This window comes from Rhinolophus hipposideros, assembly GCF_964194185.1.
Source record: "Rhinolophus hipposideros genome assembly, chromosome: 1".
NCBI lineage: Eukaryota > Metazoa > Chordata > Mammalia > Chiroptera > Rhinolophidae > Rhinolophus > Rhinolophus hipposideros.
In genome coordinates this window covers 12327600-12352817 of record NC_138047.1, presented here as the reverse complement: position 1 = coordinate 12352817, position 25218 = coordinate 12327600, and positions in this window count along the sequence as shown.

The following is a 25218-nucleotide window of genomic DNA, read 5'->3' as shown; positions in this document are numbered from 1 at the left end:
GAAATGATATTCACCACAGGAAGATGAACAAAATTGGGGACAAAATAAGCTTTATTTTTTTATATAAAATTTAAAGAATATGTTTTCTGTGCCAGGGCTTTCTTGGCATTTTAAATGCCATCTCACTTCATCTTTCCAACAGCTTTCAGAAGTTGGTCTTGTCATTTCCCACATTTTACAAAGGAAGAAACTGAAGCACAGTTAAGTGTCTTGCTCTGGTCATGCAGATAAAATATGGTGGAGATGGGATGTGAAGAGAGTAAGAGCTCTCACTCTTCATCATTGTGCCCACTTTTCTGAGATAAATTTTGAATATGTTGAGGTGGTGGCAGTCTGGGGCTATCGAATTGTCAGTATAAGTTTGGCAAATGAAAATCTAGTTCCTTTTCTGATTTGTTTTTATTTTCCTTCTATTTAAGTAAGTATCTCTCCAGGCTTGACACAGATTCCCATTCTCTTCTCTTTTGAGATTATGTCCACTTTCATGGCTGCAAATGTCACAATCGTAGGAAGACTACAAAGCATTGATCTCAGGCTTGTACAAACATTTGCATATCTGTAGCTGCTTGTTAAACATTCCTAATTGCATGATTGCTGTCGTAAAAATATTTAAGCTCTAACTGAGGATCTGTAACCGACTGTTAATCTGGAAAAGTCACATATCTTTTCAGAGCTTCAGTTTTCCTTCTATAAGAAGCAGTGGTTTAAAGTTGAATATTTATAGTATAAGAATTTAAGGACTAGAAGGAGCCTTAAATATCTAATCACTGACAGGACCTCTTTACTCTGCCTAAGTTTCCACTAGTTACAACTTGTGCTGTCCAATTTAAATTTAATTACAAGTGTATACAATTAAAATTCACTTCATCAGTCTCACTAGCCACATGCAAATATTCAGGTGCCACTTAGGATTCATGGCTACCATAGTGGACAGTGCTGACACAGAACATTTTCATCACTACTGAATGTTTTATTGGCTACTGCTGTAGATTAACCAACCATCATGTCTAAAGCCAAAATGATCTTTCTCTCAATTAGCTCAAACTCATACTTCCTATGTCTCAGAATAGCATGTAGCACCATTGTGATGGAGTGAATTGTGTCCTCCCCTTCCCCCCAATCCACATGTTGAAGCTCTAATTCCCCAATGTGACTGTCTGTGGAGATAGGGACTTTAAGGAGGTAAAGTTAAAGGAAGTCCTAAGTGTGGGGCCCTAATGCCACAGGGCTGGTGTCCTTTTAAAAAGGGGAAGAAACACCAGAGGTCTTTCTTCCCCCATTGCACAGGAGAAAGACCACGTGAGGACTCAGTGAGAAGGTGGCAATCTGTAAACCAGGTAGAAAGATCCAGAAACCAACCCTGATGGCAGCTTGAGCTTAGATTTTTGGCTTTCAGAACTATGAGGAAATAAATATCTGTTGTTTAAACCACTCAGTCTGTGGAATTCTATTATGGAAGCCTGAACTGACTGACACAACTATTCTCTCAGAAACCTAACCTTGGAATCCAAGTCTGAAGAAAAGAGATTACCACTCTCATTCATGCCTTCCTACCCAAACCTAATACACCTTCTTCTCTTTTACAATGATATTCTATTTTGCATATATCTTGAACGTTCTCCTTCATTTCCATTTCTATTATTAACCTAGCATCACTTTATATTTGAGATACTGAGTTACCTGGCATCAGTTTTCCTAATACCATTTTAGATTTATACATTAATCTCACCCAAAGTTTATTTCTATTTTGTCATAAATCTTCAAAGATTCTGAACTTACTTTAGGGAAAACCCAAAACTTCTTACCCCAAGAGTCCAGTCTCACCATTTTCTATTCTTAATTCCTCCTTCCTCAAGCTGCACACACTCTAAACAAACTTATCTGACTCATCCCCCTACTTATATAATTACTGACCTTGCTCTTTGTTCAGGCATCTTGCCCCAGAATGTAGGTGAATCATGTTTTACATTCTGACCATTCCAACTCCTCATTGTCCATTGTCTATCATCCCAGTGCAGCCCAACTATCGCTCCCTCTCTCCTAAACTTCACCCATCATCAGTAGCACCACAACAGAAATTACAATAAAAATAGCAATTTATTTAGTGGTTACTATGAGCCGGCAACTGTTCTTAGAACTTTAGATTAATTATCTTAATTTTCATATAAACCCTGTGCAATCAACATAAGTGTCATCATTTTAATGGAAAACTTGAGGATCAGATTGCTCAAGTTAAGGCAGGTTTTAGCTTCTTCCAGTTTGTCATATTCTGTTCTCAACACTGGCTTGGTGCTTGGTGGCCGAACATTTATCTTTTCAAGTGTGGACCCTGTTTCCTCTGCTAGCCAGGAAACTTTCTCGAAGGTAAGTCTTGTTTTGCACACTTCATTCAGGCAATGAAGTACATGGCAAGCTTCTCTTTCTAAATCCCACCCCTTAAATGTTAGTATTCCTCAAATATCAGCCTTAGGGCCTTTGCTCTTCTTACTCTATACACTTTGCATTGTAATTTCTTGAGCCTTTGGCTCCATGACCAGCTGTATCTGTGGTTGAGCATTGGATGTGCGGTTCAGGCCTGCTCAGCATGCAGGCCAAGTAGACTCTTCTGGTAGAGACTCCCTTTGCACAGAGAAAGGCTGGAACCCATTAGGGATACTGGAAGTGTCTGTTGTGACCATTGGCAGAACTGAGACTAGGGGAAGACAAGTCAGGCCGCTACAGTACCAAGTTTAAGGAAACACTCACTCAGGATTGTGAAGTTGCTGAGCCTGCACTTGCATGACCCTGAGAGTGATTCTTGTCCTTGACCATTAAGGTCGGCCTAGGGAATATGCTTGGAGCACCAACAATGTCTGTTACAGTCCCACAGTCCTTTTACATTTAGTATAATACAATACATTCTGCTTTATATTAAATTGTTGTGCTGGGCTTTCCCTTTATTATATGTTAAGTTTATTGAGAACATAAACTTATCTTTTAACCCCCTTCCCACCTGTGCTTTCTAACATACCAGCCACTCAAAAAAAAAAAAAAATAAGAATAAAGAAAAGAAAGAAAAAAAGAAAAAATGGTTGTGGCGTTGAATTGAATTTCCCCTCTCCTTAGCCTATCCCTGTAGTGGAAGGCCATATGAAATCTACCGTTCCCGTTCCCCACTCTGAGTTTCATACTAGACCAGCAGAGAGAATATCTATAAAAGATTTAGGGAGTAAAGGGAATCGACATAGGAACAGGCTCAGGAGGCAGCAATTCATGAGCGAGAGCGGTAGTTCTCAAAGTGTGGTCCCTGGGCCCCTAGCGTCAGCCTCACCTGGGAACTTGTTAGAAATGCGAATTCCTAGGCCCCACCTCAGACCTACTGAGTCAAAAAGTCTGGGAGTATGGCCAAGCCATCTGTTTTTTAAAGCATGACTCTCAGCTGGAGAATGGTCAGTTAGTGAATCAACCTTAGGGCTGGAAAGGATTTCCTGGAGCTGGCCAGAGGGAAAAAACTGTAACCATAGGACATGTCTTGTTCAGGAGCAGAGCTGAGCAAGACTGACCTTGGGAAATGTGGTTCTATTAAAGAAAAATATTGAACTCTGAGATGCTTTTGATGTTTAAGAGAGGGTTTAGTTTATAGAGAGTTCCAATCTGTTGAACAAAAAGTCAAAGAATGAGAAGGATCCTGAAAAATTTGGAGTGTCAGGGGACACTCAAGATGAGAAAAGCCTGCTCAGAGGAGAGCCAGATGTCAGAAGAGACACTAAAGCACATCAGGGACCAGCACTTGACACAGAGACACAGCTCTTTTTTAAAAATTAGTTTCTGTGTACAAAACAATGTAATAGTTAAACATATATCATTTATATCCCTCACACAGTGATAACCCCCTCCCCCAATCTACCACCCCTCTGACATCTTGCAGAAAATGCAGGTAGTCTTCAATTTGGTCCCTGTAAAGATACAGAAGAAATATTGGAGTTGGAAAGACGGAGGGAAGGACTCTAAGTTTCAGAGAGATTGGATGAATTTACATAGCAGGTTTCACTTTGGACTAGGAATGTAATGAAGCCATTAATGTTCATGCCAGCCTCACCCAAGTGGGAAGATTTACTTTTCCCAGATATTAGACCTTGTACTAGTCAGGCTTTACCAGAGAAATAAAACCAAGGGTGTGTGTGTGTGTGTGTGTGGAGAGAGAGAGAGAAAGAGAGAGAGAGAGAGAGAGAGAGAGAGAGAGAGAGAGAGAGAGAGAGAGATTTGTTATAAGGAATTGGCCCATATGATTGTAGAAACTTGGCAAGTCCAAAATCTAATGGAGTAGGCTAGCAGGCTGGAGACTCAGGGAAGAGTTGCCATGTTGCAGTTGGAATCCAAAAGCCTACTTCTGGCCGAATCCCTTCTTGCTCAGGAGACGTTAGTCTTTGTTCTATTAAGGCCTTCTGCTGATTGCATGACGCCCAACCACATTATGGAGGACAACCTTCTTTACTCAAAGTCCACCAATATAAATGTTAATCTCACCCACAAAACACCTTCACAGATACATCCAAGATATTTGACTAAATATCTGGGCACCATGGCCCAGCCAATTAACTACCACAGGCCTGCACTGAGGAAAGTTGCCTGGTACCAGGCCAGTGGTAGTGGTGCCAGTGGTGGGGTATGGCTACTGCACTGAACAAGTGAGAGAAGCAGAGATCACTTTACTTGTGTTCTGCTCATTTCTATTTATAAGCTATGTAATAAGTTTGAATTTCCTTTCATATGTTTGCTAGCCATTTTGATATCTTTTTTGGGGGAAAGTGCCTGTTCAATTCTCTTTCTCTTTTTTTCTCTTAGAGTCTATCTTGTTATTAATTTTTTTCCTTTATATATTTTGGATACAGGACGGTCCAAAATGGCAGAATAGGTAAATGCTATGCCTGCCACCTCCCAGGATCACATTAACATTACAATTGAATTATAGAACAATCAACCTTGAGAATTGTCTGAAGACTAACTGCACAGAACCCCTATGTGGGGACAGAGCCAAGAGAACAATTGCCAGGCTCTCGGCCTCACGTGGAAAGGTGCTGGCTCGGGTAGTAGACGGCCATCAGCTGTGACTAGTTGGCCATTAACTATTACCGGTTAGCCATTGGCCACTGATATAACAGCTGTGGCGAAGCCAGCAAGCACGATTGCAGTTAGCAAAGGGTTGGTTGGTTGGCAGACAAGCAGAAGGCAGATTGTGGCTCCTGCTTCCTGTGTCTCCAACCCAGCTGCCGTCGAGACTATAGTAGTATGACTCCCCTACCTATGGCTCCGTGGGTGTTCCTTTTTGGCCTCACCATGTCCTGTGTTCTTATGTGGGGAGTGGGAACTGAGACCCTGCATAATACCCCGCATGACACTCTATAACTAAAGATATAAAGAAGAGGTCACATTGAGACTGGTAGGAGGGGCAGAGACGTGAAATGGGCTGACCCCGATCCCCCAGGTTGAGCACTGGGAAGGACACCTTGCCAGCAGAGTACCCCCCCAGAAGGGTGACGGGTCCCAGTCCCACACTGGGCTCCCCATCCCAGGGGTCTTATATATGGATACAAGCCCTTTGTGGATTATAGGTAATGTGTATATCTCCTCTTACTCTATGCCTTGTCTTTTTCACTCTTATAGGTATCCTTTGGTAAACAGGTGGTCTAAATTTTAATGTAGTCCAATTTATCACTCCTTTTCTTTGTTGTCAGTGCTTTTGTGTCCTGTTTAGGAAATCTTTCTCAACTCCAAAATAGTGGAGGCTCTGTTATGTTAGAAACTCTCTTAGAAATGTTATTTTTTACCACTCATATTTAGGTATCTCTCACCTGGAATAGGTTGTATGTAAGGTATGAGGTAGGGTCAAGGTTAATGTTTTCCAGGTTGAATTCCCTAGGAACAGAACCTGAGATTTGTGTGCAGGCATTTTGCTGGGATAAAACTCTCAGGGACAACCTGAAGGGAGCAGAGGAAGCAGGGTTGGGTGGAGAGAGATGCTAAACTCTGGCAATAGAGTTGAATTGGTGACCTAGGCTATTCACAAGAGGGACTCTTGAACTGGAATTGTCTCTCAAAGACCAATGTAGGCAAGAGTCAGAATTTTGGACCCACGCATCAACTAGTCATTGGATGTGAGATACCCTCAGAGAGAGAGAGAGAGAGAGAGAGAGAGAGAGAGAGAGAGAGAGACAGAGGGAGAGAGAGAGAGAGAATATAATCCTAGATGAAGCAACTTTCTCTGGCTAGTGGAAATTTCCGGAGAGAAATGCAGCTGTAAGCCATCAGCAGCCAACTTTCCCAGCAACTGGGAAAATGGGTTCCTCAGTCCTAAAACCGAGTAAACCAGTTGACTCAGCATCATTCATTGAAAAGTTCGTCCTATTCCCACAGTTCTTTATTGTCACCTTTGTTATACATTGAGTGACCATATATGGGGGTCTGTATGATTTTGAAATCTATTCTGTTCTATTGGTCTCTTTGTCAATCCTTCCTTCACCCAGCACTGCGGTGTCTTAATTACTGCAGCTTTATCATCAGTTTTCATATCTGGGACTTTCTGTTTCCCAACATAATCTTAGCTATTCTCGGCCCTTTGCATTTCTATTTCAGTCCTAAATTTAGCTTATCAGGTATCACACGTACAAAAAATCCACTGAGTTTTTGATTCTGTTGACATTGAATCTATAGATTCAATTAGAGCACTGACATTTTAAAAATATTGAGTCTTGTAATTCATGAACTTGATATACTCATAAGCCTTCCCTTATGTTGGTTTCCTTTAATTTCACTACATAACGTATATTTTCTGTGTAAACTTCTTGAAAATCTCTCTCTCTCTCTCTCTCTCTCTTTGTCTCTCTCAGAATGTTGCTGTAAATTAATAAAAATATTTCATTTTCAAACTATTTATATTGGTATAAAATACAACTTATTTTTGTATATTGCCATTGTATCTGGCAAACTTAACTTATTTATTAATTCAAATAATCTGTAGATTGTTTTGGATATCATACATGCATAATTATGTTGTCATTGAAAAACAACAGTTTTAGATCTTCTTTTCCACTGCTTATATCTTTTAACTTCTTTTCCTTGCTTTAGGAACTTTGATATAATGATAAATATCAGGTTTAATAGCCATAGTAGGTAATTATAGAACAATTTATTTGATTAATACTTGCCTGAAGGACACTTCAACTGGTCTTCGCTTTTTCATACATTTTTGTGCAGTTGTCTCATTAATTTCTTAGAATGTATTCCTAGATTTTTGGACTAATTCAGTCAACAATTAAATTAAATACATAACAAGTAAATTTAAAATATTTTTAAAAACAAGTATATGTAGTTGTCAGAGAACAATGCATTTTCTTAGTAAATTTCTTGTGGGTTACACTGACATCACACTTTTATGGAAAATGTCTAGGGTCTTGAAAGGTAAATTTAGAAAAAAATATTTTTGAGAGATGTGGGCACATCTACTCCTTTGTATTTGTGCTCTAAGGTAGTCAGACTTCCTGGGATTATAACAGTCTTATTGAATTTCTATAAATCTCTGTCATAGTGTAAGAAATGCCTGATCTCTTGACCTAAATAAAAATACATTTTTCTAACACTTTCTTTTGATATTGCATAAAGAAAGTGGAGAGAAAGGGAAGAGAGAGAGAAATTGAGAGAGGGAACTAAAGGGAAATAAGGAAGAGTAGATAAACTATTTGAGACCTTAATCCCAACCCTTCCCCGCTTCTATTGCATGGTAGCTGATTATAACTCATTGTCTCAGGACAGGTATGTGACAGGTGGAAAGCAGAATCATCAGCAGGATGTCTATGGCTTTGTTTCAAAAAATTTAATCCTAATGAGAACAATAATTCCCCAGAAAAAAATTTCCCCTGGTCTAGTATTAGAAGAGGCTCATAATCCTAAAGCAACATTGACCCAGGTCCTATTTACTGGAGAGGCCTCATGTAGGGAGCAAGATGTCTGAGAAATATGAAGGGGATCACAGCAGGCTTGTCAGAAAAAATACAGGACATCCAGTTAACCTGGAAATTCACATAGACAATGAATAATTTTTTGGTATGTGTCCCAAAAATTGCATGGAGTATACTTACACTAAGAAATTATTTGTTGTTTATCTGAAATTCTAATTATACTAGATGTCCTGTTCTTTTTGTTTGTTAGTTTGTTTTACTAAATCTGGGAACCCTAGATCACAGGCACCTCAGAGCTCAGTTTGGCACAGGGCAGAGATTCCTGTGGCCCACGTTTGGTCTGGCATACGTCAGACAGCCACGGTCTGGGTCTGTACAATCACCGACAGAGGATATTTTGGTGGTAAGTAGAGTAACAGCTACCTGAGGACTAAGCCCCCACATCCAGTCACTGTGTGAACCCTTGTTACCCAGGTCCAAGCTAGTATGGGAGATCTTTCCAGAATGTCTGAGGCTGAATTTCTGATTTTTTCGTGAGATGAAATATTAAAGTAAAAATTACTTTGTTTCCTAGGATATTTAAAAGCCATATTCCATTTACATCTGAGTTTGTAAACTGAGATTCTTACCTTGTGATGATACAAAAACAAAAAAGTTTGGAGTTTCAAAATCTGGGTGATGAGCAGCTTAACTCTTGTTTCCCAATGGCCAAATCTCAAGGAAAGGCTTGGTTTATGTAGGGCAGGAGCTGAACTAAGAATTCAGTATGGAGGCATGTTGACAGCTGCCTACTACTATGTTTGAACCTATCTTCTCCTATGGTTCCTCTGAGAATCTGAGATTGTCCCCTGAGGTGATTCTGAGTTGCAGAGTACTTGATAAAAGGAAGAGACCTGCCCAGCTCAGACCCACAGGACATGTACCCAAGTTACCCTGCTTAGTCACAGGCAACAATTCGGCCTGCCATCTCACAGCTGTATGACGGCAGTAGGAGATATTAGTCAGTCTTGGTCATAAAGAACGTGGTTACCATCAGGATCTGCAAATTCAGCCCAACGGAATGAGATTCCCCAGGGAGGTATCTGTGTAAGAGGTGGACCCCCACCGCAGTCATACATTTTGTTTATTTTTTAAAAAACTTTTATTTATTTTAAGTGTGTTTTTCCAGGACCTGTCAGCTCCAAGTCAAGTAGTTTTTTCAAATAGTTGTGGAGGGCGCAGCTCACAGTGGCCCATGAGGGGAATGAACTGGCAACCTTGTTGTTAAGAGCACCACACTCTAACCAGCTGAGCTAACCGGCCGCCCCCACATTTTGTTTATTACTACAGAATTTTCACTCCAACCTGCATGAGGTCTTCTGAGCCTGGTGAGTGCAACTGGACCATAAGATGTTTCAAGGCCTTCTTTGTCGCCATGGCTTAGAAGCCTAGCCTACAGGTAGTAGCCAGGTTGTTTTCTTGGCCTTTCTCTTCTTGGCTCACAGCCTAAACTTTAATGCCTCACCACTCCTATGGTGAGAAAAAACACCCACAAAAGTCAAACCAAACCAGAAAAAGAGCTTATGAGACATAACTTAGAGATCTTAGAAAGATCCAGCCGGGCTGACCCACATACTCAACGCTACTTTTTTCCCACCTCCCATCTGATTTCCTCTTGACCTTTGAGTGGAGGCTGTTTTAATTGATTTGTTTTGGTGAGGATGTTGCATGGGAGGAGGTGTTTCTCTCACAGGAGGAAGATCCTGGGCTCCTATTTTTACTTCAGCTGCTCAAATAACAAGTTTAAATAAGGAAAAAAGAATCCAAAAATGAAATTCAGGTGGGTACATTGTGCAGACAAGAATTTTTTTTTAAATCCTTTTCACACTTAAAAATATCTACCCCTTCGCACTGTGGCTAAGTTCTTTCCTGGTCCTGGTCCCAAATCTGCCTTCATCCTAGGAGGGAGTGGGTACCAGGATGGGAGAAACCCAACTTCTCCCATGGACATTGTGTACAGAGCCAGTACACTGGAGGTGAAAACAACTTCATTATAATTTGCAGAAAATTCTGCCTTGATTTTAGGAATCCACCAATTCAGAAGTCATTTGGCAATGTAGAGACCTATTCCTGGGCTTTTTTTCCTTTTTCTTTTTTTCCCCTTTTTTTCAGAGAACTACTCTTTCTGTGACCTACAGGTTGATTTTAGAGACAATTTTATTAATGATCAAGGAACTGTTTTGTGAAGTCTAAAATCCTCTGCCATATTTAAGAGGTATTCTGTGATCTGGCCTTTTTCACTTCAATTCCTAATTTACTTGGAATGAGTTAAGTAGTAAAAAGCTTAGTTTTAAGGAAATATCTGGACTAAACATTATGATATTGTACCAAAAATATGCCTATTTTTTCCCCAGCTTGTTTATATCTAGGTATCCTTCCTTACCATCTCTCACTAAATAGTAGCTTGCTCCACAGTTTCTTGATGTTTAAAAAAAGCCCCCAGGCAGGGCTTCTTTCTTCTTATCCATTATCAGAGAGACCTGACCTGATACTTTTGACTTCTAAATGAACACTGAAATTGGCCTCTCTAGGGTTATTGAGAGGAGCTATTTTCTTTTACCAAAAGGACTAAAGAAAGGTCTTCTAGGTCAGGTACTGTGTGAGGTCAGTCTTCTTTCCTGAGTTCACACCTTAAATCCTTTTTAGGGAAGGAGGACTAAAGTAGTGCCCTATGCCCTCGGGCAGGAGAAACACTCACAAACTTCATCATTTCTCTTTTGCATCTTTGTCTGAGGGAATCTCAGAAATAACTATTATTGTCAAATATATGAATGGCTTACTATTTATATCTAGTTTTCAGGTGCCATAGTTATCATAATACATATCATTAAACATGTCAGACTAAATTTGTAGTGTCTTATCATTTTAATGTTACTGTTTATTTGTGTTTAAAATCCAGGATTATTTCATTGGGAACCAGGCTGTTCTGTCACTGATCAAAACTGGCTTTCTGGAGAATTATGTTGTACCTCTGTGATCTTGTTTTGCACCCCCACGCTGGAAGCTTAGCTCCTCTCCCAGTGGGTACACAGCTTCTCATTTCCTCAGCCTTCTGTTCATGATTCATGGATCAGATAGAAGACGATGTTGGCTCCATCTGGAAAGTGGGTCAATCAGTCTTTGAGATGACACACTGGAGGCCTAGATTTAGTGCGCTAGATACAGACTCTGTAAGTTTGGAGACCGATAGGGAAGGGAAGAAAGGACTTGACCCCTCAGAGAATAAAATCAAACTTCTGCCTGAAGTGGACTGCTGTCAAAGATGAAGACTCAGCAGTGTGTGAATAACAATTGTCATTAACACAAAAATTTAGTTGAAGGCGGGCACTTGAAAACCCTTCCTGATTCCAAATACCTCCCCCAGAGCGCTTTTGGAGCACCGAAACTTTCCACAAGTAGATTGTTGACCACTAGGGTGAGTCAGTCAGAAAAACTGACTGTGACTGAGTAATATGTTGGCACCTATTGGAATATTTACACCACTGCTTTGTTGGATTTGTCAGCCCAGTGAATCCCAAAGGGTGGGGAGTCATGTAGCCCATGATGGTCATTCATTTGGGGACAAGGCCATAGATGTAATAAAAATTGATAGTTATTTCTTTCCTTCCTTTCTGTTCCCTTTCCTTTCCTTTCTTCAGCATCTTTAATTGACCTCCGGACCTTGGTTTTACCATAATCCTTTGTTCAACACACTTTCATTATTGGTCAGTGCATGATCTGATTTATTTACTTAATTATTTTAAATAAGTACTGGTGACTCTGCCAATTAGTACCACATCTTATTCTCAGACCTCACCCCACCCAAGGAGCTCAGCCATTTCCCCGAATTCTGTGTTCAGAACTTCCTTGCTTTCATTTTCACATGTGTGTGTCCACCAGTTCTCCTGTTGATGAGCATTTAGGTTTTTCCGGGATTTTGCTATTTAAACAGTGATGTTATTAACAGTCTTATATATATCAGAGGGTATACATACACCAGAGTTTCTTTTGTGTATAATCAAGAGTGGAAGTGCTGGATCATGGAGTAGGTAATTGTTTGACATAATAAGATAATGCAAAATTATTTTCCAAAATGAGCATACTAATTTACATTTTTACAAGCAATGTATAAGAAATTTTACGGATGCACATCTCTTTCAACCTCTCTCTACATCCAATGCCAATAGCTTGGCAATATTGGACTTTTTAGTTTTTGCCAATCATATAGATTTAACTTGTATTTCGTGCTTTGATTTGCATTTCCACAATCACTACTGAAGTTGAACATTTTCTTCACATGGTCCCATATGTTTCTTATTTTGAAATTTCTTTTCATGTCGTCTGCTCATTTTCCAATTAGGATATAAGTACCTTTATACTGATATGTAGGAACAGTGATTTCTAAAAAATAAAAATAACTTTTAATCTAAACTTAGGATTCTACTCCCAAATGGAGTTTGCACAAGTTATATATACATATATATATATACATATATATCATATCTATATCTATATCTATATATATATATATATATGCCAAAAAGTATACACATTTTAAGACATGTTATCTATGTATTATTTTTAAAAGTTGAATTGAATTATGGTAGCAATGTGTAGTATGACATTCACTCAAAAGATGTTTTTGGGAATGATTGATTTTACTTCCAACAAGATGGTGCCCCACTGCACTTCCACCAAGACGTGAGAGCTTACCTCGATGAGAATTTGCCAGGACAATGGAGAAGATGAAGAGGTGTGGTTGAGTTTCCCACGTTCTCCTTACTTAACACCTCTTGATTTCTACCTATGGAGGACCTTAAAAAATGTGGTGTACCATAGAAAACCGGCTACACTGGAGGTACTTTGGGAAGAAATTGAAATGGCATGCACAGCAATATAAATGAACACCTTGGTCAACGTTGCTCAAGCAGTAATTTGCCGTAATCAGAAGTGTCTGGACGCGGTTGGCAACCACTTTGAGCATCTCTTGTAGTAGCAGAAGTCAAACATTACTTGTATTCATCTTTTGTTATCAGTACATATTGAGTATTACAATTTTATTACAGTTTTTTTCCTTCCTTAAAATGTGTATACTTTTTTTGGGCACCGTGTGTGTGTGTGTGTGTGTGTGTGTGTGTGTGTATTTTTTTTCCCCTTAAACTAGGAATCCAATATGCAGAAGGTACTAATAGGCAACGTTCCTGACCTTCAGAAAATGACAGTGCTGAATTCAACAATTTTCAACCATCTTGATCATTATCATCCTGTTTTCCCATCCACTTTTAGTCCAAACCACCATCATCTTACTTTGATTACTGCAACAGTTTCCTAAGTAGTCTCTCTGCTTCTACTCTTGCCCTCCCCCATATAACAACCGTCAGGATTTTGTCACTTCTGTCAAAATCCTCCCATGACTTCCAATTGCCCTTGTAATAAATCTGAAATTCATTGCCATAGCACAAAAAGCCCTATGTGATTTGATCCTTGCCTTCACTTTCCCTCCCTCTTTCCTTGGCCTCTATCCACACAGTCATTTTTGCTGTTTCTGGGACAGACCAGGCTTGATTCTCTTTCAAGGCTTTTGTGATCATTATTTTCTGCTGGGAAAGTTGTTCTCCTGAGTCTTCCCATATATCATCCTATTACACCATTCACTTTTCTACTCAGTACCACTTACTGAGAGGTGCTTTCCCTTACTACCAATCTTTATATATCTTCTTATCTTTCTTATCCTAATTATTTTTCCCCATAGTACTTATTACATCTGAAAATTATGTTATATTATTTTTCATTTTTTTTACTGTTGGTCTCCTCTGTGGAATGTAAGCACCAAGATGGCAGAAACTTGACTGCTTTATCTAGAACAGTATCTGGCACATAGTTGACTCCCAATAAGTATTTCTTTGTTAAATAAAATAATATAGATGAGGAGGCTATCCAAAACATTTTCAAATATCCACATAGATTGTTCACAGATAGCATTAGACCAGCAAACATAAATCATGTCATACAAAATGGATTCATAAGAACTAAGATGATTCAGGACAGAATCAAAGGATGATTCTAGAAGATCAAGTGAATTGTAGAGAATATCTAGAATTTTTTTTTTAAACAAACTTCATTGAAGTACATTTTATATTTCACATATTACAAGTGTACAAGTCAATTGACTAAGTAGTACAGCTTTTATCATCAGCTTTAGAAAATATTCATCTCCTCGGTAAAATCCCTCATGCCCATTTACAGTTGATTCTTGTTCCCATTTTCAGCTCAGGCAACCACTAATGTACCTTTTGTCTCCATAAATTTGCCTCTTCTATCATTTATATAAACACAATATGCATGCAGTCTCTTGTGTCTACTTTCTTTCATTTCGTATGTTTTTGAGCTTTATCCATGACATAGCATGTGTCAGCACTTTGTTCATCTTTATGGGGAAAGAGTAATCTATTTTTCTTGTCAGTTTTTAAATTTATTTTATTATTATCAGTTTCAGGTGTATAAAACAATATAGTGATTAGACATTTATATACCTCACAAATTGATAACCCCAATATGTCTATTACCCATCTGACACATAATTATTAGAATATTATTGACTATATTCCCTATGCGGTACTGTATATCCCTGTGACTATTTTTAAAATTATAGTTGACATACAATATTATTTTACATTAGTTACAGGAGTACAGAACAATGGTTAGACATTTATATAATTTATGAAGCAATCCCCTCAATAAGTCTAATACCCATCTGACTCTATACATAGTTTTTATAACATTATTGACTAAATTCCCCATTCTGTACTTTACGAGTATATACTGGTGACTATTTTGTAACTACCAATTTGTACTTCTTAATCCCTTCCCCTTTCTCACCCAGTCTCCTGACTTCCCTCCAATCTAGTAACTATCAGTTTGTTCTCTGTGTCTATGAGTATATTTCAGTTTTGTTTGTTCATTTATTCTGTTCTTTAAATTCCACATATTAGTGAGATCATATGGTATTTATCTTTCTCAGTCTCACTTATTTTACTTAGCATAATATCCTCTAGGTCCATCCATGTTGTTGCAAATGGTAAAATTTCATTCTTTTTTTTATAGTAGAGTAATACTCCATTGTATATATATACCACCTCCTCTTTATCTGATCGTCTATTTCAGTTGTTTCCATATCTTGGCTATAGTGAATAGTGCTGCACTAAACATAGGGGTACATATATCTTTTCAAATTAGTGTTTTGGATTTCTTTGGATAAATACCAAGGAGTGGCATTGCTGGATCATATGGTAGTTCTATTTTTATTTTTTTGAGGAAACTCCATACTGTTTTCCATAGTGGCTGCACCAATTTGCAATTTCAGCAACAACACATGAGGGTTCCCTTTTCTCCACATTTTTGCCAACACTTGTTATTTGTTGATTTATTAGTCATAGCCATTCTGACAGGAGTGAGGTTGTATCTCATTGTGGTTTTTATTTGCATTTCTCTGATGATTAGTATCTAGATAACATTGAGCATCTTTTCATATGTCTATTGGCCATCTGTATGTCCTCTTTGGAGAATTGTCTATTTAGGTCCTCTGCCCATAATTTAATTGAATTGTTTGTTTTTTGGTGTTGAGTTGTATGATTTTTTTAAAAAAATAAATTTTGGACATTAACCCCTTATTAGATGTATCATTGGCAAATACCTTCTCCCATTCAGTGGGATGTCTTTTTGTTTTGTTGATGGTTTCCTTTGCTCTGTAAAAACATTTTAATATGACATAATCTCATTTGTTTATTTTTTTTGTTTGTTTTTCTTGCCCGAGGAGATATAACAACAAAAGTATTACTAAAGGTAATGTCATAGAGTTTACTTAATATATTTTCTTTTAGGAATTTAATGGTTTCAGGTCTTACTTTAAAACCTTTAATCCAGTTTTAAGTTTATCCTTGTATATGGCATAGAAAGGTAGTCCAGTTTCATTTTTTTGCATGTATCTGTCCAGCTTTCCCAGCATTATTTATCAAACAGACTATATATTCTTGCTTCCATTGTCATAGATTAAATGACCATATAGGCATGGATTTATTTCTGGGCCCTCTAGTCTGTTCCATTGATCTATGTGTCTGTTATTAGGCCAATACCATGCTGTTTTGATTACAGTGGACTTGTAGTATAATTTGGTATCAGGTAGTGTGATATTCTGGCTTTGTTCTTCTTTCTCAGGATTGCTGTGACTTTCGACATCTTTTGTGGCTCCATATAAATTTTAAGATTATTTGTTCTAGTTCTGTGAAAAATGCCATTGGTATTTTGGTAGGGATTACAGTGAATCTACAGATTTCTTTGGGAAGCATGGACATTTTAACAATGTTAATTCTTCCTATTCATGAGCATGATATATACTTCCATTTATTTGTACCTTAATTTGTACCTTTTTATTTATTTGTACCTTTATTTGTACCTTAATTTCTCTCTTCAATTTCTTATGATTTTCTGACTATAGGTGTTTTACTTCTTTGGTTAAATTTATTCCTAGGTATTTTATTTCCTTTGGTGCAATTGTAAATGGGATTGTTTTGTTAATTTCTCTTTCTCATACTTTGTTATTGGTGTATAAAAATGCAACTGATTTCTGAATATTAATTTTATATCCTGTTACTTTACTAAATTTATTTCTCAGTTCTAATAGTTTTTTTTTTTCTTGTGTGTAATCTTTGGGGTTCTCTCTATATAGCATCATGTCATTTGCAAATCATGACAGCTTTACTTCTTCTTCTCCAGTTTGGATGCCTTTTGTTTCTTTTTCTTGTCTGATTGCACTGGCTAGGACTTCCAGTACCGTGTTGAACAAATGTGGTGAAAGTGGGCGTCCTTGTCTTTTTCCTGATCGTAAGGAGAATGCTTTTATCTTTCCCCATTGAGTACATTAGCTGTGGATCTGTCATATATAGTCTTTATTAGATATGTTCCCTCTATTCCCACTTTGCTGAGAGTTTTTTTTAATCATAAATAGGTGCTGGATTTTGTCAAATGCTTTTTCTGCATTTATTGATATGACTGATTTTTATTTTTCATTTTATGTGGTGTATCATGTTAATTGATTTGCAGATATTGAACCAATCTTGCATACGAGGAATAAATCCCACTTGATTGTGGTGTATGATCTTTTTAATATATTGCTGAATTTGGTTTGCTAGTATTTTGTTGAAAAGTTTTGCATCTATGTTCGTCAGGGATATCGGCTTATAGTTTTCTTTTTTTTGTAGTGTTTTTGTTTGGTTTTGGAATCAGCATGATGGTGGCCTGGTAAAATGAGCTAGCGAGGGTTCTTCCCTTTGGAATATTTAAAAATAGTTTGAGGAGAATAGGTGTTAACTATTTTTTGAATATTTGGTAAAATTCACCTGTGAAGACACCTAGTCCAGGACTTTTGTTTTTTGGGATCTTGTTGATTACTGATTCAATTTTGTTGGTAGTAATTGGTCTGTTCAGATTTTCTGTTTCTTCTTGATTCAGCATTAGAAGATTATATGCTTCTATGAATTTATCCATTTCTTCCAGATTGTCCAACTTGTGGTGTATAGTTGCTTGCAGTATTTTCTTAAAACTTTTTGTGGTTTTGTGGTTAATTGTCTTCTCTTTCATTTCTGATTCTCCTCTTTCATTTCTGATTTTATTTATTTGGGTCCTCTCTCTTTTTTTTTCTTGACGAGTCTGGTTAAAGGTTTGTCAATTTTGCTTATCTTTTCAAAGAACCTGCTCTTTGTTTCATTGATCTTTTGTATATATATATTTTAGTCTCCATTTCATTTATTTCCACTCTCATCTTTATCGTTTCCTTCCTTGTAATCATTTTAGGCTTTGTTTGGTGTTTTTCTTTTTTCCATTTCCCTTAGGTGTAAAGTTAGACTGTTTATTTGAGATTTTTATTGTTTCTTGAGGTAGGTCTGCCTTGTTATGAATTTCCCTTTTAGGACTGTTTCATTGTGTCTCATAGATTTTGGGTCACTGTGTTTTCATTTTCATTTGTCTCAAGTTATCTTTTGATTTCTTCCTAGATTTCATTGTTGACCCATTCATTATTTAACAGCATATTATTTAGCTTCCATGAGTTTTTGTGCATTTCAGTTTTTTTCTTGTAATTGATTTCTAATTTCATACCATTGTGGTCAGAGAAGATGCTTGATATGATTTCATTCTTAAATTTACTGAGACTTGTTTTGTGGCCTAACATGTGATCTATTTTGGGAAATGTTCCATGTGCACTTGAAAAGAATGTATATTCTGCTGCTTTGGGGTGAAATGCTCTAAAAATATTAATTAAATCCATCTGGTCTGTGTGTCATTTAAGGCCACTGTTTCCTTGTTGATTTCCTATCTAGAAGATCTGTCCATTGGTTTCAGTGAAATGTTCAAGTCCCCTACTATGATTGTGTTACTGTTGATCTCTGCCTTTATGTCTGTCAATATTTGTTTTATATATTTAGGTGCTCCTATGTTGGGTGCATAGATGTTTACTAGGGTGATGTCCTCTTGTTGAATTGATCCCTTTATCATTGTATTGTCCTTCTTTGTCTTGTGTTGTAGCCATTTTAAAATCTATTTTGTCTGATAGAAGTAGTGCTACCCCAGCTTTCTTCTTGTTTCTATTTGTGTAAAATATCTTTTTTCTGTCCCTTTACTTTCAGTCCATGTATGTCTTTTGATCTGAGATGAGTCTCTTGTAGAAAGAATACACATGGGTCTTGTTTTCTTGTCCATTCAGCTATCCTTTGCCTTTTGGTAGGAGCACTTAATCCATTTACATTTAAAGTAATTATTGATAGGTACATAGTTATTGCCATTTTATTATTCATATTTTTGATCTTCTTTTATTTGTATTTTGTTTTACCCCTTCTTCTTTAAGAAGTTCTTTTAACATTTCTTGTAATACTGGCTTGGTGGTAATGAATTCCTTTAGCTTTTTCTTGTCTGGAAGCTCCTTATCTCTCTTTCAATTTTAAATGATAGCCTTCCTTCGTAGAGTTGTAGGTCCTTGTTTTTCATAACTTTGAATATTAACTTCTGGCCTAGAAAGTTTCTTTTGAGAAATCAGTTGATAGTCTTATGGGTGCTCCCTTATGAGTAACTAGTTTTCTTCCCCTTGCTGCTTGCAGGATGCTGTCTTTGTCTTTAACCTTTGTCATTTCAATTATGATGTGTCTTGGTGTGGGCCTCTTTGGGTTCATCTTGTTTGGGACTGTCTGTACTTCCTGGGCTTGTAAGTCTATTTCCTTCACCAGGTTAGGAAAGTTTTCAGTCATTATTTCTTCAAATAGGTTCTCAATCTCTTGCTTCTTCTCTTCTCCTTCTGGTACTCCTATGATGTGAATGTTGTTATGCTTTATGTTGTTCCAAATGTCCCTTACACTATCTTCATTTTTTTTTTAATTCTTTGTGTTGTTGCTGTTCCAATTGGGTGTCTTCTGCTACTTTGTCTTCTAAATCGCTGATTTGATGTTCTGCTTCATGGAATCTGCTGTTGGTTCCTTCTATTGTATTCTTTATTTCAGTTATTGTATGCTTTATTTCTGGCCAGTTAAAGAAGTTTCTATATCCTTCTTTATGCTTATTATCTCTTTCTTGAAGTTGTCCCTAGGTTCCTCAAGCATTCTAATAACTAGTGTTTCAAACTTCATCTCTGGTAAGTTGGTTGCCTCCATTCCATTTGGTTCTTTTTCTGGAGGTTTCTCCTGTTCTTCTATTTGGGACATGTTTCTTTGTTTCCTCATTATGGCTGCCTCTCTGTGTTTGCTTCTATGTCTCTCAGTTTTTGCTGGGTGGCTCTATGTAGTATGTGTCCTGTGTGGTCCAGAGGTGCAGTGTCCCTGATGACCTGTGCATGTGCTCCAGGAGTGCCCCTTGAGTGTGTTGTGTGTGTTCTCTTGTTATTGAACCTTGATTGCTTTTGGTACATTAGTAAGTAGTGCTCTGAAGCTGGCCTCTAGATATGTTTCTTCTGGTGTCTCTTGGGAGTAACTCGTGTGCAAACTAATGTCAACCTTACCTGTGACAGCCCTGGGCTACCTGGTAGGAACTACCAAAACTATATATGATTGGTTGCTGCCTATTGTGGATCTGGAGGTGTGTGGGGGTGACCTTGCTGTGAACTGAGGGCTCCTGCCTCCAGTATTAAGCCTGGGACAGCTTAACAAAAGGCTCAGAACCTCCTAGGCCTGTTGCCACTTGCTGGCTGCCCTTAAGCCTCAGTTGCTGATGTAAGGCCCAGCGGTTGAAAGAGTCTCCTTAAATATGTGCAGGGCTGTTTGAACGAGTGTTGAGAGTTCCTTTGGTGAGGCAGCAGTAGCTGGGCGAAGCTGGGTCCCAGGGAGTCAGGGGTTGTGGGCGGTGGTTTTTACAAAGTTAATGTAGATTCAGTTCTTTCACCAGTGCTAATCCTGTGACTATTCCACAAAATTCCCTGAGCATACCATGGCCAGCCACTGCTCACCCCAGGCACACAGATCCCCAAGAGCTGCCCAAGAGAGGCTTCAGCACCAGCTGTGACTGACTATCTGCCACTGAAAGTTCCCTGGGCCACCACCGAGTCCACTTCTGTAAAAGCCTTCCACAGCTCGTGGGGCAGGGCTTCTGCCCAGGAGCTAAGGGTGCCCCAGGCGATGCATCACTAGTTGGGTGGAGCAGGGACCCAGGGTATCACCAAAGTGGTGCACACATGCAGATTTTACTAGACCAATGAGGTCTCAGATTTGGCCTTTTGGGGGAGGAAAGATGGCACCCTTCTGTAGGCTACCTGTGAGGTGGGCTCCACACTAGGACAATAGTGGCTGTCCCTTCAGCCATCACCGTGAAACTGCATAACTCAGTCTTTGGTGTCTCTCGAGTTGCTGTCCTTCCACCAGATCCCTGGTGAGTGTTTGCAAGTCAGTATAACTTTGTTTGTGACCTTTAAGAGGACATCTGGGTTTCTAGTTGCCTTCCTCTCACAAGGATGGGTTGATGGAGTTCCTGCTGATTTTTACTGCCAGATGTTGTGGGGACTCCTCTTCCTGGCATAGGACCCATTGGCTAGGGATCCTGTTGTGGTCCTGGGACCCCTCCTTCTTCAGGGGGGACCTCCACCGCTAAAGTGTCCCTCCCATTGCTCAACAGCTACCTGTGGGTTTGGGGTTAGTTTTTTTTTTGAATCTATGCCCCTGCTACCAGTCTTGATTTGGCCTCTCCTTTAGATCCTTAGTTATAGGTGCTCTGTTCAGCTAGTCTTCAGATGATTTTTGAGGTTGATTGTTCTATAATATATTTGTAAGTTTAATGTGATTCTAGGAGGCTGCATGCATAGCATTTACCTATTCCACTATCTTGGACCACTCTCTGAATAGTATTGTATGAGGTGTGACCCACACATGCAGTGAATGCTGCTGTTGAGTGCCATGCAGCAGAAAGACAGGATCTCTAATACGGGAAGTGGTGTAATAGTGTGTAACAAGTTTCAAATTGTTTGGTGCCGTCAGTTGGGTGTGAGCTACAGTTGAGAGAAGGTGTGTTTTAAAGTGTGCCGTCAATCGTCCTCCATCATGATCTGTGTCACACATCACTTGTGTTACACAGAAATGTCTGTCAAATTAAAAATATTACGTGTGTCCTCATCCACCTTATTCACTGGATCTGGCACCTTATGACTTTTGGCTCTTCCAAAATGACCATGAAAGGTAAATGTTTTGAATTGATTCAGGACATTGAGGCAGACATGAAAGTGCAACTAAAGGCACTCATGAAAGAGGACTTCCAGAAACGCTTCAGAAAGGGGCAAGAACGAGGGGATAAGGGTGTTTGAAGTGAGGGGGAGTATTTTGAGGGGGATTAATGACAATGAGTCTTTTACTGTAATAAATTTTTTATTTAAACATTCACCGTATTTTTTGGTCACACCTTATATTATATGACTGTACCACATTGTATCTGTCCATTCACAACTTGATGTACCTTTAGGTTGTTTCTAGATTTTGGTTGTCATGAAAAATGCTGCTGTGAACATTCATGTGCATATCTTTCTGTGGGCGTGTTTTCATTGCTCTTGTATAAATGCCTAGGAGCAGAATTGCTGGGTCATATGGTAGTTCATACTGAACTTTTTAAAGAAACTGATAATCTGTTTTCCAAAGTAACTGTGCCACTTTTCATTCCTACCAGCAGTGTACGAATGCTCATGTTTTTCCATGTCCTTACCAGTGTTTGTTATGGTCTGTCTTATTTATTATAGCCCTTCTAGTGGATATGTAATTGTACCTTGTGGTTTTAATTTTCATTTCCCTAAATACTAATGATGTTGAGCCTCTTTTTATGCAGTTAGTAGCCACTTGTACATCTTTGGAGAAATGTCCATTCAGAGAGTTGGTAGTTTTTAAATGTTTTAAAGGAGAGAAAATATGCATTTGTGGAAGCTTTCTCAATAGACCAAATTAGCTTCTATAAAGGCAGACATAGGACAGTAGTGTGTAAATTACTTATAAAGGAAAGTGTAAAAAGCACAGGTTTGTTAGGATGAAGGGTCTCCAAAGGTAATGAAGGACTGGTGAGATGGGCAAAAAAGTTAGTAAATAGTCTTGAGTGCCATGTTGAGTAATGCAACATGAGAAGAGTGATAGCAAAAGAGACTAGATTTTAATGCCACAAAGAAGTATTATATTTGGGTTAAATATGTATGCACTAGTTTTCCTGTGTGTGGGAACATAACAGGATATATTCCTGAGTCTTTCACAAAACTGTAGGAAAGGAACAGATTCCAGTGACCATTTGGTTCATCTGTCTATCCAGGCAGGATTAAATATAACTCATTTTTCATACATAGATATAATTTCTACTGGAGATCACAAATTTTTCTTCAAGGAAAGTGATTCTCTTCAGTTCTTAGTTAACCCATTTCAGTTTAAAAAAACTTGACATTCAGGAAAGATTTCTTATTTCTTCCTTGAATTTTAGTTAAATTTTTTTTTAATCTTAAAATACCTGGTTTGAGATATAAAAACAAACAATTGAAACAGCTACTTTTCATTACATTTGGTACTCAGGATACTGCAGGTTCTTGAAAAGTGTTTCTCTTTTTAGCCTCTGTTCTCTAGTCTGCTTTTTCTATGCAATATATAACAACTTGTTATTTCTGTAGAGTACTCATGAAGAATCAATTCCTCCCCAGATATTGTGATAGGTGATGGTTATGTATACTTGAATTTAGCCCCGTTATTGTATAACATTCATAGACACAGTGAACAAAAGGAGCTGAAATCTTCTTGTGCCAAATCTTCCCTAAAATTCTCCTCTGTCTGACTAGGGGAGCTGTTGGTAAAGATTGGGCAAAGTTTTCCCTGAAACGACTTATTTCAAAGGGTACATTAAAATGACAAGTAGAAATGATTTATATATGTCACAGGATTCAGGCTTGTGTATTAGACCTACTTAAATCTAGCACCAAAAGCAATCAAAAGAAGACAATTTTAAGTGAACTTCAATATGTACCTCACAGATGTGGAAGTTCTCTCTTCCCTTTCTTTGGGGACAATTCGGATTTACAGCTAATTTGTCACTGAGCACTTGATGTCTGTCAGAGAAAGAAGAGGGAAGAGGAGAGACCAACTGATCAGAGGTTGAACAAGAAATTTCTTTGCCTCCATTTTTTTTTTTTTTTTAGGGAAAGTAGAGGTTTGAAGTAAACATTACAAACAAACAAACAAACAAAAAACTAGGCATATATAATGTTACTGTCAAAACAAAATCACAGACCTGCAAAACTGTTTTGATCTGAACTCACACTTTGGTTCATCATTTTCTTGCCTGAAGATATTTCCATTGGAACACATGCAGTGATTTTCTTCTTTCATTACAGTTTGTTGGAATGTATTTCTGTGTTATGTTTCTTTGTTTAACTTTCCAAGCAATCCTGACATTAAGATGATACCTGAAATTCAATAATATTAATATTACTGGATTCATTTCCTTCAAGCTTTTTAAAATTGCAAACATTTTACAAGCAATTTATTATTCTAAACTTGTTCTTTATAAGTTTGTTTGGATTTACAAGTTTCTGTTCTTTATCAATGAGGAATTGTCATTAATCAGTGTCTCCTATATGTGCACAATGTGCCCCGAGGCCTTGGTCCTCGACACTTGAAATTCCCAACTTTCTAAAATCCCTGTATTAAGATGGAAAGCCAAGTCATGAATTGGTCATGAAGTAAACCACCATTATATCCAAGGTAATATGCATATGCTGATGAAACCATCAGAAGCTACAACAGCATATGCATACATATTGCCAGAGGCACTTCCCTCCAGTAAGGGAAGCAGACAAAAATTGAGGAAAGACAAAATCATCAATTTTTCATCTCTTCCTATCCACAAAGTCCTTTTTTGGTAAATTTTGTTTAAAATTTTTTGTCCTTATTCCTTAAGGAGAAAGGGAGCCAGTGCTTGTATTGACTGCAGTTGGGTTTTCTAACTTGGTGTGATTTTTCGCAAATGCTGTATTTGTCCTTTCTTGCACTGCTGAATGTCAGGTCAGTGCCATGGAAAGTGGCTTAGGAAAATACTTTGCCTTAGCACAGTCAGGACTTTTCTGCATAAATGCTATTTCCTGGTATTTTCTTCCCTTGAACTTCCCCAGGAAGTTCTTCAGGTGTCTTTAGGTTTACAGAATCATTTTGTGTGCATGGGGGTGGGGGCGGGGTTAGGGAGAAGTGGCGATTTGGGTCAAAGCCCTAGTGACTGGTGAATCTGTGTTTCATAGTACTTATAAAAATTCACTTCACTGGGAATGCAAGAAAGCCCGAGTCAAAACTTCACAGTGAAAAGCAGAGGAGATGACTCTAGAAAGAGAAGGAGTGATGCTGACAGGGAGTAAGAGTTTTAAGGGTAAACTGGAGGAAGATGAGAATAAACTGCTAAGTGAAAAACATAAACATCTTAAGCTTTCTAAGTTAGAAATAGAAAACCAGAGAGTTTTTTTTCTTAGCAGATTTCAGGCATCTTTTCATCCATGAATGTTGACTGTCTCCTTTCCCATGTAATATACATGGAAACGTGTAAGTATATAGAGGTGATAGATTATAATGTTGAAAAGCACAGCGAAGAACGGTGGTTCTAAGTATGGTCCCTAGATCAGGTGTATCAGCATCTCCTGGGAATTTGTTAAAAATGCACATTCTTAACCCTATTTCAGACCTACTGAGTCAGCAATTTTGGGGGAAAGGCCTCTAATTTGTGCTCTAACAGAAGCTCTCCA